This window comes from Danio rerio, chromosome 6 (assembly GCF_049306965.1).
Source record: "Danio rerio strain Tuebingen ecotype United States chromosome 6, GRCz12tu, whole genome shotgun sequence".
Classification (NCBI taxonomy): Eukaryota; Metazoa; Chordata; class Actinopteri; order Cypriniformes; family Danionidae; genus Danio; species Danio rerio.
This window is the reverse complement of record NC_133181.1, coordinates 27164954-27182500: the sequence shown is the minus strand read 5'-3', so window position 1 is coordinate 27182500 and position 17547 is coordinate 27164954.

The window sequence follows — 17547 nt, the reverse complement described above, 5'->3', positions numbered from 1 at the left end:
GTACAAAGGGTGTAATCATATGCAGATTTGCATTGTTGGTGCTAGATATGCTGATGTGAGTATTCCAGAAACAGCTGACTTTCTAGGATTGTCACCTAGCTAAGGTTAACAAAGAATGATCCAAAAAACATAATATAATAATATCCTTTAATTGGCAGTTCTGATGTGCAAAAAAATCAGAATTGCCAAACTGATTTGAAAGGCTAGAGAGATTGGCACTACAGTTTAACTAACAAATATGACATCATATTCAGAAACTTACTTTTTAATCAATTTACTTAAAACATTACAAATAAAGGCTGTCATTCCTAAGGACTAAGGAATTTTAATGCATAAAGGACAAGGGCACAAGCCTAAGCTGAACAACTATGATCTTCGGTCCCTCAGGCAGTACTGCATCAAGAATCATCATTCATCTATAAGTGATATCATCACATGGGCTCAGGACTACTTTAGCAAACCTTTGTCAAGTACTACAATACATAGTTACTCCCAAAAATGTCAATGAGAAGTGTACTGGGCCAAAAAGAAGCTTTATGTTAACATTGTCCAGGAGCACTGTCGACTTATCTAGGCTCAGAGGCATCTGAGATGGGCCCTCGCACAGTGGAAATGTGTACTGTGGTCAGATGAATCAGTATTTCTGGTATTTGTTTGGGAAATGCATGCTGTGGGCTCTGGACCAAAGAAGAAAAGGATCATCCAGACTGTTACCAGCAACAAGTCCAAAAGTCAGGTCTGAAAAGATAACTTGCACTTCTGTGATAAGCACTATTAATGTTGAAAAGTACATAGAGATTTTGGAGCACAATGTGCTGCCTTCTTTTCCAGGGACACCCATGCATATTTCAACAAAACAATGCAAAACCACATTCTGCATTACAAAGTCCTGGCTGCGGAGGAAAAGGATACAGATACTTGACTGGCCTGTCTGCAGTGCAGCACAAAAAGTGACAATGAAGACTTACCTTAAAACTTGTTAGCAGGAAGAATTGGACAAAATTACATCTGAAATATGTTATCACTTGGTGTCTTCAATCTCTAAATGTATTTTAGGTGTTGTGAAAATAATGGCTACATTACAAAGTGGCAAATCTTCACCTTGGAATCATAAGGTTCTACCTGCGTTCTGAATGATTTTGAGATATTGGACTTCAAAGTTTTTGCATTCCATAGCAAACAATATGTGTGTAACATTTGATTGCCCGATTCAGCACACTCACACTTCTCAAACGATCTGGGAAACGGTTTGCATAGCATAGTGTGAGTAGACCCTTAGGCACTCTTCTTCTACACAAATGTACTGTCTTCACACCCTCCTGAAAACTTGGACCTAATTTAAGAAATACATGTATTGGAATGGGACAAATATATTATGCCAGGGGTGTTCCTGAACCAGACCCAAACCTGCTTATAAAAGTCTCACTGGAAACACCTAGTCAAGTTTTTTTTTTTTTTGCAGCTGGTTGTGACTAAAATCTGTTGGACAGTGGCCCACCAAGACCAGGATTGGACACCCGTGCCTTAGGGAAACTATTTGACAAAGGCGCTTGATCTACTCCCTCCAGACATACACCCACTCTCTCTATTATGCAAATACTAAAATAATAAAAATAAAAACTTTCTGAATAAAAATCTGGTTTTAAAAAAAATCCAGCAAACTTCAAGACCTCCAATACAGAGATCAGAAACGTGACATTCATTAAAAGACATCACTGCTTTGTAATATACACCATTTTGACAAAGATGTGAAAACTGTGTATCTGTTCCTATAAGGTCCTCTCCGGTGTTCACCGTGTCTTACATCAATGAAGATGTCTCATCAAGCACTCGATGGTGATAGAAAAATACAGCTGTCTTAAATCATTACCGTGCCTTGTTTGTTGAAGATGCAAAGCTTGGTAACCGAGCAGGGATTAATAAACATGTTGTCCTTTGTGAAGTGAGGTGTTTGTCCCCTCATTGTAGCTTTGTGGATGGTATTGATGACTGCTCTAAACAGCTACCATTGTGTCTCCTTTCATATGAGAATGCCTGTTAAATTGGTTTAGCACTTTGAAACATCTCATTCACGTATCTTTGACCAGTCACAGCATGAAAGCAGTTGTAGGGAACAGCAGACACTGAGCGTGATTAAAGGCAAAGTGAGAGATGTGAAGCATCTGTCTCTCTCTCTTTCGCTCTCTCTCTCTCTTTTGGCAGTGTGGTATAAGTTTGAACAGAGAGATGGAAAAAGCTTTCTATTTGACATGTGTCTCAGCTCTGGCCAGGTTGTGCGAGAGAACGGGGCTTTCACACAAGAGAGTCTGGCCATGTCGAGTATATGTTAGCCTGTCAGTCAAACATGACAGCTGTTTCCAGACTGACTGAAAGAGATGAAAAGACAAGAGAAGTAAGAGAGAGAATAGAGTGAGTAGTTTATTCGAAGTTCGTTGAATCCATCCAGTTCTACTCATTGCTGCCCACACTACATGATCAGATAAATATGTTGACAAATATGTTGTGTTTATATCAGCCATTCACCATGTAGTACTAAATACAATAGGGATTTATACACATATCAAAAATAAATGCGTTCTGAATGCTTTACACAGATGCTAACAAGGTAGACAAGACATGCATTCACAATAACGATGATAAAAAACTAAATAATATCCAATATTTTTTTTTCAAATGTTGTTACCTAAAAAATTGTTATGCACTGTAAAAATTTATTAAAAGTTAATAATAATTATTACATGTTTAATTTACACGAATAGACGGTTTTTAAACATAAAAAAGGTTAATTCTTTAGAATTGGAAACACGTGAAATTTTATTGGCATGGTTTAACCATCCATAGATTAAAATTCCATGGCATTTTAAAGATATAGTTCACCTAAAAAGTTCACACACACACGCACAAACACACAAAGATATTTTCCACAAATGCTGGTTTCTGAAACCCATTGAAACCTTAAATAAATAAAGTTAATTAAACCATACCTTCTAGGTTTTTGTCTGTATTGTCTAATAATGTAATTATATATATATATATATATATATATATATATATATATATATATATATATATATATATATATATATATATATATATATATTATCTAGCTGTTGTAAAAATGTTTTTGCAAGTAAAGGTTTAAAAAATTATATACAGTCAACCCCTGGGTAATAATTTTGGGCTTGTATATATAGAGGAGCTGGACAATGAAACTGAAATGCTGGCCTATTAGTGTTCAGTGTGAAGGTTTAATTAGCAGAATAATTGCAGTTTTGCTTAAAATATTGCAATGCACAATACAATATGGGTGACATATCAGAGTTCAAAAGAGGACAAATTTGTTGGTGACTGTCTCGCTGGCACATCTGTGACCAAGACAGCAACTCTTTGTGATGTACCAAGAGCCTCAATATTCGGGGTAATGTCAGCATACCACCAAGAAAGATAAACCAGAAACTGGATGCAATAGGAAGCTGTCTGAAATGGATGTCCGAGGTTGTATCCAAAAAATAAAACCACAGCTGCTCACCTCACTGCAGAATTAAATGTGGACCTCAACTCGCTGTTTCCACCAAAACTGTTCACAGAGAACTCCACAGGGCCGACATACATGGATAGGCTGCTATAGCCAAACGTTTAGTGACTTTGCCAATGCCATATGTTGGTTTCAATGATGTCAGCAGCGGAAATCTTGCAGAGTACAATGTGAAAGAATGTGGACAATACAGTATGTATTGTTATCTGAGTCCACATTCACTGTCTTTCTTACATCCTGGAGAGTTAGGGTGTGGAGAAGCCCCAAAGAAGCATACCACCCAGACTTTTGCATACCCAGCATAAAGCATGAGGCTGAATCTGTGATGGTTTGGGCTTTATTATCATAGCATTACCTAGGCTCAATACTTGTGCTAGATGGGTGCATCACTGCCAAGGACTACATTCTGGAGGACCAAGGATTGTCAAAATTGAACCATGATGGCGGTGCCGTGTATCAGGATGATAATGCACCAATCCATAAAGCAAGACTGGTGATGGAGTGGATTGATGAAAACAAAAGTGAGGTTGAACATGTCCCATGGCCTGCACAGTCACCAGAAATAAATTACTGAGCCATTTTGGGGTGCTTTGGAGAAGCGAAACAGAAAAATGTTTTCCTCCATCAACATCATGTAGCGACCTGACCACTATACTGCAAGAAGAATGGCTCAGAATGCCTTTGGCCACTTTGCAAGACTTTGTCATTCCCAAGAAGAACTGATGCTGTATTGGCAGCAAAACACCATACTAAGGATTTATTTTAGTCTAAAACAATGATAGCGAACTCTTAAACTAACATTTTCAGTAAATGGTTAGACAAAAAAATTGACAAAACCAAAGCTATGTCACTACTGCAAAGCAGAGTTAATATATCACAGAATACTTCAAGTCTTAAGTACAGTATCACTTAAATGCAGTATCATTGTTGATGCCTGCAAATCATGGACCCAAACAACCAGTGAAGATGGCAACCCGTGGAACATTAAGCTTCGGCACACTACTTCGCAGAGTTTAGTTACATTTTCAGATGATAAAGAATTGGGTGTGTCTTTGGCAAAGGGCTTGGTGGAGAGCAGTAAGGCCCAATCCCAATTCTATTTTTGTACCTCTGCTCCTTCCCCTCAGCCCTTAAAACCAAGTGTGAGGAGAAAAGGGCTTCCAAATGTACCCCTAAGAAATGGGACAGCACTACAGCACCTGCACACGTCATCATATGTCATTGCGATCTCTAGCTTGTATGAGATCAGACCATCGCGATTCCAGTTGTGTTATTTATCAGTATTCATCTTCAGGAAATCACTAAAGGCATATATCATGGTATCATAACGATCTAATGTGACAATAAGATCGTAATGCTGTGCATTCAACACAGTGGCTATATTCAATGTAAACACACCAAAAACATTTAACATTATATCAGACACTGTAAAAAAAGCTCATTCCCAGCCACTAGACTTTTCTGACAGGGTATTCGAGTGTCACTGAGTGTCAGAATGTTGTGGGACTAATATACAGGAGTTATTTGGATTATCCAAAGGAAATTCAGTACTTCATAGATAAAAGTCCCCTGCACAGTAAAACTTTGTTGTTGTTTTCAAACATTTTGCCTCTCTCTTAACAGTGACAGCAGTTACAGACTGGACTGTTTATGTTGTTTACTGATACAATTAAGTTTTTGTTTTCACCTGTTACAAAATACATTTACTGTAAGTGGATAAGTACACTGTGGTCATAAAGGGGTGGACATGGTCAGCAACAATACTCAGGTAGGCTGTCGTTGACACGATGCTCAATTGGTACTAATGGGCCCAAAGTGTGCCAAGAAAATATCCCGCACACCATTACACCACCACCAGCAGCCTGAAGAGTTGACACAAGGCAGTTCGGATTCATGCTTTAATGTTGTTGATGCCAAATTCATCAGACAAGGCAACATTTTTCCAATCTTCCCAATATTAGCTGACAGGAGTGGCACCCAGTGTTGTCTTCTGTTGCTGTAGCCTATCCACCTCAAAGTTCGACATGTTGTGCATTCAGAGATGCTCTTCAGCATACCTTAGTTGTAGCAAGTGGTTATTTGAGGTACTGTTGTGTTTCTATTATTTTGAACTGGTCTGGCCATTCGCCTGTGACCTCTGACATCAACAATTGATTTGCACCAACAGAACTGCCGCTCGCTGGATATTTTCATTCTATGAAATCCCTAGAGATGGTTGTGCGTGAAAACCCAAGTAGATCATCAGTTTCTGAAATACATTATTTTCCCTCAACTGTAAATCTACATATTTGAAGACATGTTATTAGTAGCGTTTTTACAATAATACTTTGTTTTTCAAACAAAACATTATTCTCAAAACATATAATAATACGCAAATCTATAGAACAGATCAAGTCATTGTATAAATTGCATTCAACATTAAAGTAACTTTAAATGAGCTATTCACACAATCTACAAATTACATTACCTATGCTGCAAGCCTGAGTAAAAAAAAGATGTTATCATATCAGTCACTGTTTCTCTGTCAATTTATGCATATTCTATTAGATGTGCATCTGTTTTTGGAGAATGGAGAATCTACACCTCCTGCATGTTCATATTTTACCCATTTGCTTAGAACGCCCTGGGTGAGAGCTCACACTGAGACCAATGGATAAGATAAGCGTAATACTTATACATTTATCACCAATAATCACACTTCTCTCTGTGTGCCAATACTTTCAGACAGGAATAATGAGATGCCTTGCCGGGACAGGTTTTGAATATAAAACCTCTGCGTGTATGCGAACATCCAGGGACTCTCGCTCTGAAGGTGAGGAAAACACTATTAGACAGCTGTAAAGCACCGTCAACAATTTACCAGATTAAAACGCCTTTCCAATTGATATATAAATAGTTACAATGTTTGGTACCTACTGTTTCTTGCAGGAACTGAAAATGATAACATCCTGAGTGAAATGGAGATGTGGAGGCAGTTTTATACTTTCGGTATGTTCTCAAGGGGTGTAAACCTATGCCTACTTCAACCAATTCAACTCGGTTGAGACCTAAAAACTCTTCCTCTTGTGGGTCAGCGGTTGTTTACTTCACCTGTAAAATGCAGGCATTGAAAATACATTTATATATGACATTTTAGGTGGCATTAACAGAACATGTTTTTCCATTCAAATGACTTTTTCATAGGTTTTATGTAGACACATAATTACGGCCAACTTATTCTTTTGCATTGAGTGTGCGTGGTATGTCTGACCCAGCCTTCATGCAGTCATAGCCCCTAGCCATAGCCATAATCCTGATACACACCTCTAAAAAAAGATTTACTACATGTTGTGATGATGCAGCGCAGAAGATCTGCGATTGGTCAGCTTTGTGGCAATGATGAATGTAGGCTGGGACAAGTGTTTAAGAGGATTTAGGCCCCATAGAGGAGTTTCACATAAATACATTTGATTGAATTTACTTTATGATTAAAGTTGTTCAACTTTTTTTTTGAATGAGTGTAAGTTTGAGCTACTTCTACAGTAGGAATGCACACATTTCTGGCATGAACTCAACACACTGCCAAAGAAATTTGGCACAGTGGAGCACCGAAAGCATATTACCTAAACTGACAAAAAAATTTATACTTTGAACCAACTTATAAAAATGAATGTAATTTGCAGCTAATTTTTTTTATATTCTTAAAAGAAAATTCATTCAATTATTCATTCACAGCTTTTTTTTTTTTTTTTTTTTTTTTTTACTTAGTCCCTTTATTAATCAGGTATTGCCATGGAGGAATGAACCTCCAACTAATCCAGCATATGTTTTATGCTGCGGATGCCCTTCCACCCACAACCCAGCACTGGGAAATACCCATACAGTCTTACATTCACACCCACAAATACACTATGGCCAGTTTAGCTTATTCAATTCACCTAAAGCGAATATGTTTGGACTGTGGAGGAAACCAGCACGAACAAGGGGAGAACATGCAAACTCCCCCCATAAATGCCAACTGACCTTTATTGTCATCAAGAACAAAATTACATTTACTCAAGTAAAATCATTGTTTACAACAGAGACCACATTTATTTTTAATACTTTAGTACAACAGATTTTTATTATAGAAAAATAATGTAAAAAATATATTGGATATTATTTGGCTGCAACGGTGGTGCAGTGGGTAGCATGTTCGCCTCACAGCAAAAAGGTCGCTGGTTTAAGCCTCAGCTGGGTCAGTTGACGTTTCTGTGTGCAGTTTGCATGTTCTCCTCGTGGGTTTACTCTGTGTACTCCGGTTTCCCCCACGAGTCAAAAATGTGGGATAGGTGATTTGCGTAGGCTAAATTGTTCATAGTGTATGTGTGTGGATGAGTGTGTATGGATGTTTCCCAGTGATGGGTTGCAGCTGGAATGGCATGCGCTTTGAAAACATGAGCTGGATAAGTTGGCTAATAATAAAGGGACTAACCCGAAAAAAAAACTGAATGAATGAATGGATATTATATTGGAAAAAATATATATTTCTAAACTTTACATAAAAGAATAAATTGCTTTGTAAAATAAAAAATAAATAAAAAAATTAAATACTGTAATTTCCAACAGATAAATGTATTACTTTTCACAAATTATAGTTTTGACTTGGTTGAAACTAAAAATGTAATTTAATTTTAATCAAATATATGTATTCTGTCCAAGGAAACATATACATTCACTTAAAGGTAAACTACTGTTTTTATAGGGATCAAGATTTAATTAAATTACTTTGGTTCAACTTTAATATTTAATTGACCCTTCGCTTAGCCACACCCAAAAACCGCCACCCACCAATCGTGGCTTAGCAACCGTAGCTACGCGCAGGAGCTCTATCAAGCTTTCGAATGAGGGAAACAAGCCAAAGCATTGTGCATATGGATTGTCAGTTGCCATTTCTGTGTGGGGTTTGCATGTTTTCCTCATGCTCATGTGGGTTTCCTCTGGGTGTTCCGGTTTCCCCCAAAGTCCAAAGAAAACTGAAGAGCACATAGGCAGTACCCAAGAATATCTTTGTCAGAGTAACTTTATAGTCTAATATTACTGTTGTTTCAGCCTTGATGTAGCAGAAGTTTTTAAAGCAGATATGTTGCCTTTGTGAATTCATAATCCTATTCGCTGAAATAATTAAAGAATAACTTGATGGTGTTATCAAGACTTTCAGATAAAAAAAAAACTCAGTGAAACTGATAACAGCAGTTAGAAGAGAGAACAAGGTCAAATTTACTGTCCTACTAGCTGCATTAGAAACTTCTCACATAAGCGGTTATTCGTTTTTTTGTAATTTGAAATATATAAGCAAGCATTTGCTTCACTCTTTGATGTCATCAGTTTAATGGCTTGGGCAATATATAATTTTAGTACCTACTCACACTATGCCATCCGTACCGTGCCCAGGCCCGTTTCCCGGATCGTTTGAGAAGTGTGAGTGCGCTGAATCGGACTCAAGCACAGTTCACTTGGCCGGCCCTGGCCCGGTTGGAAGAAGTGTGCCTGAGCGCGGTTCACTTGGGCTTTAGCACGGTACGCTTGTGTGAGTGCAAAACGTGCCAAAGCCCGAAACTGAACGCGAGACTTGACTTTTAAGGGGCTGTTTCATATGGATTTATTAATCATTCTTACTGTTCAGTGAACGCAAACTGCCGTAGTTTATTAAAGACGAGAACTCCTCACAGCACGACAGCTGCGCGCCTTCAGCAGACCTCCTCATTCCTGCAGCACGAGAGCTTTATGATTGTTTATGAGCTCCAAAAGTGGCGGATCTGTTCGGCGAAATATCTGACCGCGTGTCAACGCATCCCTAAGGACTGTTTGGCGAAATATTTGACTGCATGTCACTGCATAACAAACGACTGAAACGATATAACTACAGAAATCTCCACTGCGCTGCTGAGTGAGAGAGCGCTTCTCACTGAACAGCGCAGCAGCGATGACATAAGCATGCCGAGGCCCATTTGTGGTGTGAGTGCAGGCCGTCAGGGGAGACGGGAGGGGGGACAAGCGTGCTTTGACCCGGTTCGAGGCAACTGAACCTAGTGTGAGTATGGCCTTAATCTCACCCATCCAGAAGTTAGTTTTCTTCTAGTGAAAGATGGGGGGAGAAAAAAAAAAAAAACCTGCCCCAACTCAATAATAATAGTTTCATTTGGAAATGCACCATCATACTGAAATAAAAGACTGCAGCAACTTCTGGTCCATTTAGACCAGAGATGCCCAAATAGGCCCAAAAGTTAGCCCAAGGTAACCGTTGATTTGGCCCACCACCCCATCTGAGATAAGATGGAGAATGATGGGGATGGTTTAGAGATTGTCATTTCACATTTTACGTAACCTTTTATTACTTTGTTTTATTGTTGAGCAACACAAAAAAAAGCTAGCTGAAATTAAACGTTCCAATTTAAATGGTGTCAATTAATCAGATTTAGTTTAAAATGTTCATACTATCACCCAATGGAGAGAGGACTTTGGTGAGCAAATCAAGGCAAAAGCAGATTCTGCTTGACTATTGTTTTCATCGTTTAACTCTACTGTGTTATAAATGTCATGTTAATGTTTTTATTAAAATTGTTATAATTAAAAAAAAGTTATACTGCATTAGATACGATTCAAAGTAATGTTTTCTATTTATTTTTATAATAAATAAATGAGGAAATTACTCATGGCAACAGTAACGTATTACAGTTTAGTATATTTATCTTCGGCCCGTGGCTATAAATGTTATTTGGCCCTTTTTACAAAAACATTTGGGCACCCCTGATTTAGACTGTAATCATAGATTCACTTTAATAGGGCAGGGGTTCTCAAATTTGGTCCTGGAGGTCCGGTGTCCAGCAGATTTTAGCTCAAACCCCAATCAGACACACCTGGCTAGCTAGTCAAGCTCTTTTTAGACTTTCTAGAAACATCCTTGCAGGTTTGATGGGGCTAAAATCTGCAGGACACCAGACCTTGAGGACCAAGTTTGAGAACCCCTTTTAAAGGGCAATCTTTATCTCAAATTAAGAGGTGCACATTTGGTGACATTTTTGCCACAAGCCCTCGTTAATTTTCAACCATAACTGCCATTCACTTATCAACACTAATGTAAAAAAACTGCACGCATACCTGCAAAACAATTGCAGGGGTAAACAAACTTTTGCATTACAAGGACATTTTAAATGCCTGGGTCATTTAAACTGAATGACCTATTATTTCCTGATAAACGTATTCATGAATTCACCCACTAAACAGGGCTTTATTTTCCAAAGCCCACCTTAATTAAAAGTTATGTTTGCTATTGTGAGGCAATTTGGAATCAAAATTAGATTCGAAATGATGTAATACCTAGAGATTTGAAGCAATACCAAAACTAATCCCTGATATAAATTAAATCAGCACTTTATTACATACATTTCCCATAATCAGATGTTTCGAGGAGGATAAAAACAACTTATTAAAATTGTTTATGATAAAAAGAGGGGCATATGTCACTCTCTTTATAGGTCGCCTCTGTAGTCCTGCCTTATATTGCTACGAACTCCACCAACTGGAGACTAATTTGCCGCATTTACAACCAGAACAAATGGGTAGGATACTGCCATGTGCTGTGCGACATACGGACAGCCCTTTCCAGCTGAAATGTGAATCTAAGGGACTTTATGGAAAGGTGTATATCACTTGCCACTTGATCATTAAAGATATGATTACCATTGAATGGGCTCAGACGGCAGAACATTCATTAGTATGGCAACAGATGGGGACGTACATATTCCCCGCACATACTTCGGAAATGGCTCTTCGGATGGCCATATAAATATGATGCACTGCTTCACGTCTCACTTTATAGAGGCACAAAGTCAAAGCAACCAGGTACGCACTACAGGGGACGAATAACACCTAGGCCACCCTATCATGAATGATCTATTCCACACAATGGTATGGTTTACTAGCTGTCTTGCATATTTGCATTGCTCATAATTTACAGTGGGCTGTAAGCCATACAGAGCGAAAACATAGCAGGCATCCGTGACTTTTTTTTCTCCATAGGAAGTATATCTCCCAAGTGAGAATACATCATTTTCTATTATATGAACAATTTTCACTGTCAGTGAAAATATGAGGCTGTAAAAAAGTGGAATAGGGTTTGACATGCACATCAGGAGAGAGCATCACTGTTGTCATATACATTGTTAAGCCAGACAAACTGAAAGCTCAGGCTGCTATTCATTACCATATTGATTGAAATAATTCATCATAGCGTGATTTTAGGTTTAGTGGTTGAGAGAGAGAAAGAGAGAGCAAAAGAGAGAAAGAGACAGGCAGTAGAGAATTATCTAACAAAAGAGCAGCATTGTACCACGGGGACGTTTCTCTGTTCCAGTTCATTGATGGAGTTGATGAAGTTTAAATGAAGCAGACACAGGATAAAAGTGAGGGTATTGACCAGCGGGCGCTTGAAAAACCTGATACATGCGCAAAAGCAAGATTTGCTAAATGCTCTAATCTTCAATCAAATCTAACATCAATACAGACAAAGTTTGGTAATGAGAGATTCAATGAAGCATGAAGGAGAGAGAATTAATTCCCTTCGCCTAAACTGGGTTCAACTTTGAAGCTTTGCTCTTTGGGACAGACAGTTATCTAAATGCTAAATAAGAAACACATTGTACTTTTCACAGTATGCTAATCATTTGTTCATTTCATCTCCATTATTTGTTCTCCCGTAGATTTGAGTTGTTGATCTAGTGATTAGAACAACATTGGACAGCGTCTGGAAGCGGGCGGAATACTTAACAGTCGATTCAACAAGACCCATGTGCAAACATAGCGGAGGCCTCTAATTTAAAACCTCAATATTGTTCAGCCTGACTGGCTCCAATTACAAACGCGACAAACTAGTGAATTTATGTCCATAACCCCATATTATAGTTCAATGTGAAAGCAACATTTCATTTCCTTTTAAAACAAATAATACAACACTATTCTCAAGAACAGTTAAGGGGAAGTGTTGAAAATGTGGTGTAACATTGATATTACATATGTAATTACACTGTAGTTACATGAATATCAACTTTATATATATTTTTTACAACACTTTTCTAAACATAATAGTTTTAATAACTCATTTATAATAATTTATTTATTTGATCTTAACCATGATGACATTAAATAATATTTTACTAGATATTTTTAAAGACACTTCTATACAGCTTAAAGTGACGTTAAAAGGCTTAACTAGGTTAAATAGGTTACCTAGGCAGGTTAGGGTAATTAGGCAAGTTATTGTATAATGATGCTTTGTGTAGACTATTGGAAAAAAATATATGTATATAGCTTAAAGGGGCTAATAATTTTGAACCTAAAATGTTTATTGAAAAATTAAAAACTGGTTTTATTCTAGCTGGAATAAAACAAATAAGACTTTCTCCAGAAGAAAAAAATATATCCATACTGTGAAAATTTCCTTGCTCCGTTAAACATCATTAGGGAAATATTTAAAAAAGAAAGAAAAAAACAAATTCAAAGGGGAGCTAATAATTATGACTTTAACTGTATAAGGGATTGAATGAATTATATATATATATATATATATATATATATATATATATATATATATATATATATATATATATATATATATATATATATATATATGGGCTGTTGTGTAGAGCGGGGGTTCCCAAAAATTTTAGCCCAAGACCCCCAAAATAACAATGCCTGTGACTTTTGAACCCCAATATCCTCTGAGGTGGTTATGAAAATATAAATCTTGCACACAACGACGCACACATATTTCTATTCATCGTTTAAGTTTGGAGAACAACACTCAGAAATCATCCTTAGTGTACAGTTGTTGCCTGTATTTATTTTTAATGTATGTGAGTGCTGTAAAGATGTTAGAAAGATTAACCTGGTGCTATAAAATGTGCTGCATCTGAGTCTTTAATATAACAAAATCACCCCAGGGGTCGCAAAAAAATCTAAAGGCTGGTGTCTTTTTATTTGCATGTTGTTTTTTTATGTAACTATTTACTATTTTTATTTTGTAGGTTATGGATAAAATATGGAATTTCTAATAGTGTAATAAAATGAATTAAACCAAGTCTCGTGACCCCCACTTTGGGAGGCGCTGGTGTAGAGGGGGCATATTTTTGCATACAGTATGTACAAGACCAATTTAACGGTTCATTAAATCATGAAGAATACAATATATATATATATCAATAGTTAAAAACAAAATTATCACCTCTAATATCACCTCTTACAAACTCATGGCATGTTGGCATGTTTTTGCATGTTGTTGTTGTTGTTTTACAATCCTAGAAATCTTTCTGAACTTTGGCAGGATTGAGCAATGATCACAGCTCAGGATGTAGCTAGTAAGCCTGGAGGTGACAGACGCATAACAGGTGACAAGTCCCCGGACGAGCTGTGATATCCACACGCACTGTGTCACATCTATGACCCTTAACAGCACCAGGGAGATAAAAAAAAACCAACAAGGGTATAGGGCAAATTGTTTAAAAACAAAGTAATTTTATTTATTTATTTATTTATTATTATTATTATTTTATGATGTCAGATTAAAGCAGTTTAACGGGTGTGTCAGTGATTGCATACCGCCTGGAATGTTAGCCTCACAGCAGGTTATATGGCAACGCTTTCAATATTTTCAGTCGGATAAGCAGTGCCAAGACTGTGCCATGGATCAGAGATGCTCCGTGTTTACCTAAATAACATGCCAGATTAAATGGTTCAATGTCAATTAATCAAATATTCGCTTAAAACATAATGTTTTAGAGCAATACAGTCGAACATGCACATAATCTTTAAATTAAAGACTACTACTACCAGGCGATTATAAATATCGAATTAAACTATAAAATGAACAGTTTACCAACTAGAAATGTGACCATATTTAGTAGTTATTTTGGAAATGTCGCCGAAAGGTAATACTACATTTAGTGAAGCAGGTTCTTGCTGCTCTATTTGTGTTGGCATAACCGCGGTGGGACCTGGAATCCGCAAGTAAAGAGTGTCTGTCAAACCCCTATCTAATCTGCATGTTTGTTTCTTAAACAGGGTGTGTTAGTTTCTTTCTTCAGCCCGGGAGATGTGCGCTAAAACAAACTGCGCTCTCAAAGCTCTGCGCGCCTTTGTACTGCTGCGTGTGTCTTTCTACTGTCACTTATTCCCCCTCTGTTTCTGTCATTTGCTCTATATATTCACGTGTCGCCTGACACATTTCTCAACAGTAGTATACAGTCGGGTCGCAAATTATAAATATATATATATATATATATATCAACAAAGCAAAAAGCAAAAGAAAGCATTGCTTATGGTGAAGATATTCCACGTTTAAATGCTAAAGGAATAAACTCGCGGTAGGATGACGCGCGCGAGCAAGTTTGTGTTTGTTTGTTTTTTGCACAGAAACAACAGACACGTCAGTGCAGTAAATGCTAAATTATTTCGTTTTTTTTTTTGTCTGAGTCGAGGTTTTCTTAAATTATACAGCACTATCCCAACGTGGATTGTAAATATAATAACAGATAATAAATATTTTGATAACTCTCTTTTAATCCCATCTTTATTTTCATACCATCCTCGTTTTTTCTATCTATCTATCTATCTATCTATCTATCTATCTATCTATCTATCTATCTGTCTATCTGTCTATCTATCTATCTATCTATCTATCTATCTATCTATCTATCTATCTATCTATCTATCTATCTATCTTTTATTTCATCAGTCTATAAAGCCTATGTAGCCTATGTCAAAACAAATGTATAAGTATGTTTTATTATAATCATTATTGTGATTATTACATTTTCTCGTATTTTATATTTCATTATTAATTTTAAACGTGTGACTAGACAGGATAAAAGTCAGTAAGGCAGACTCATCTCAAACTTTCAATGTTGGTTCAACAAAGCATCTGCAGCCAAACATAAGTGGATCTTGATTGCAGTGCAGTGACTCCTAGTGGCTAATATCTGAACTGCATGGCCATTCAGTTTACATTTCAAAATATAAAAAAGTATGGCAAACAGAGGCTGCGAGTCAAATTCAGCATACGCGATCTTATTTCATTGGCCCAACACTCTACATTTTCATTGGTCTGAAACGATCAATTAACACTCGCAAACGGAGCTGGGAAGATCAAATTGGCGCCGCATTTTATTACAGAAGAGACATCTTGCATTTTGATTTGGTTGTTATTCCCCCCCAATGTGTGAGAAAAGCATAATGTGTTTTTTCTTCTTCATGACTTTACCCATTATAACCAATGCATATCGAGCTAACTTTAATGAGATTCAGCAAATGTATTTATTTATTTATTTTATTTTTTTGTAATTGAATTAAGCCTAACACATTCATTACTCTTAGATCAGCGCTTCACGCATTTGGTAAGCATATTATAATTTAAATAACCCAATGAAAGAACGCAGGCATGTATTTGTTTATAACAGGACATGTTAGACAATATTTCAAATCAGTTACATGGAAAATAAAGAGCGCCGTATGTTTCACGCGTGATGTCTCATCATGCCCGGGATACCCGCCCGACTCGTCACTTTTGGCTCATATTCTGCATTTCTTCCCGAATCCAACTCAAATCACTTTCATTTTGTGGCTTGTCAAGTCTCCAATGTAGTGTGGTAAGAAAAGCAGGTCATGGTGCGCCCGGAGGGATGAGAGCCAGCTGCTCAGTGACCAGTCACACCTACAGCTCCAACGCACATGAATCCATTCATCCTTTTCAAAACATTACTATTATTGTTATTATAATTATTATCGCTATTGTTATTATTACTATTATTAATATAGCATAATTATTATGTAATAATGTAGCTTTGTTATTATTACTATGATTATTATTATGATGATGATGACTATTATGCTGTATAGAAAAGAAGCTATAACACTAATCTTTATTTAATTTATTTTGAAACTCTAGTGCAACCAATATATGCTGTTTGTGTGCTATAATTAAATCACCCTGACATATTAACACATTAACAGAAGCTTTAATAAAATTACATAAAGGCTTACAACCACAGCTATTAATATAGGCAACCTTAATTGTGCTATAAAACATTAGCTGTGTTAAATCAAAATTACGACCTTTTGGTTATAATTAAGTAATATGCTACGAATTAAATTTCAGCCCTCATATTAATTGGAAACCTGTTAAAATAGCCGACTGTAATTATGTCGTCATAATGGTGTGTAATGACGTGTCTTTAGGGCAGCTGATGATTAGGACCTGCTGTCAGCTGCTGAAATGAACCGAACCAGCCGAGCGTGCACAGCGACATGACTCGCTATTGTTCGAGGCTTGTCAACATATTAACCTGAATTCCCTGCAGTCATCCACTATACCGAATTAGTGCACTAGACAAGGAAAGGGAACTCGGGGAAAAAAAGGAGGCGGACTAATTGAAAAACAATTGGCGGGAAAGCGCATTAATTAATAGGCTCTATACCGCATGTCAGATGATGCCCCGAGAGCTTGAAGCCTTTAGTAAAAACCGTCCATTAGAAATAATTTAGAGCGAATGAGCGAGCTAATTTCTCATTAACCTTTGTTATAAGACCTAGTTCCACATAATTAGGGACGATACAGTTGCAGTTTCACCTTTAGTTTCAGAATAAATGGCATATGAAATCATATCATGCAAGAAATACAGTAATAAACACAGAGACAGAGGAATGGATTTCCTGCTCCAGAAAAGCTGACTGTGGTGAACCTCAGACAAGCCATACAGATCTAATTGAATGTGACAAGGGCTAAAGCATATTTTTGGAGCACCAAAATGGTGCATCCCAAACAGGTTTCATCCTTGTCAAAATGTATTGATTTCTCTGGTTTTGTGGAGTGGTTGATGTCTCTCTTACTCAGCGGTCAGCGGGAGAGGGTTGGTTTAAGCGGGTTCAAATGGAGGGTTGATACTAACACCCCCCTAACGAGTCTGAGAAACTGGATTGAACTTGGCCTGTCTTTTATTGTT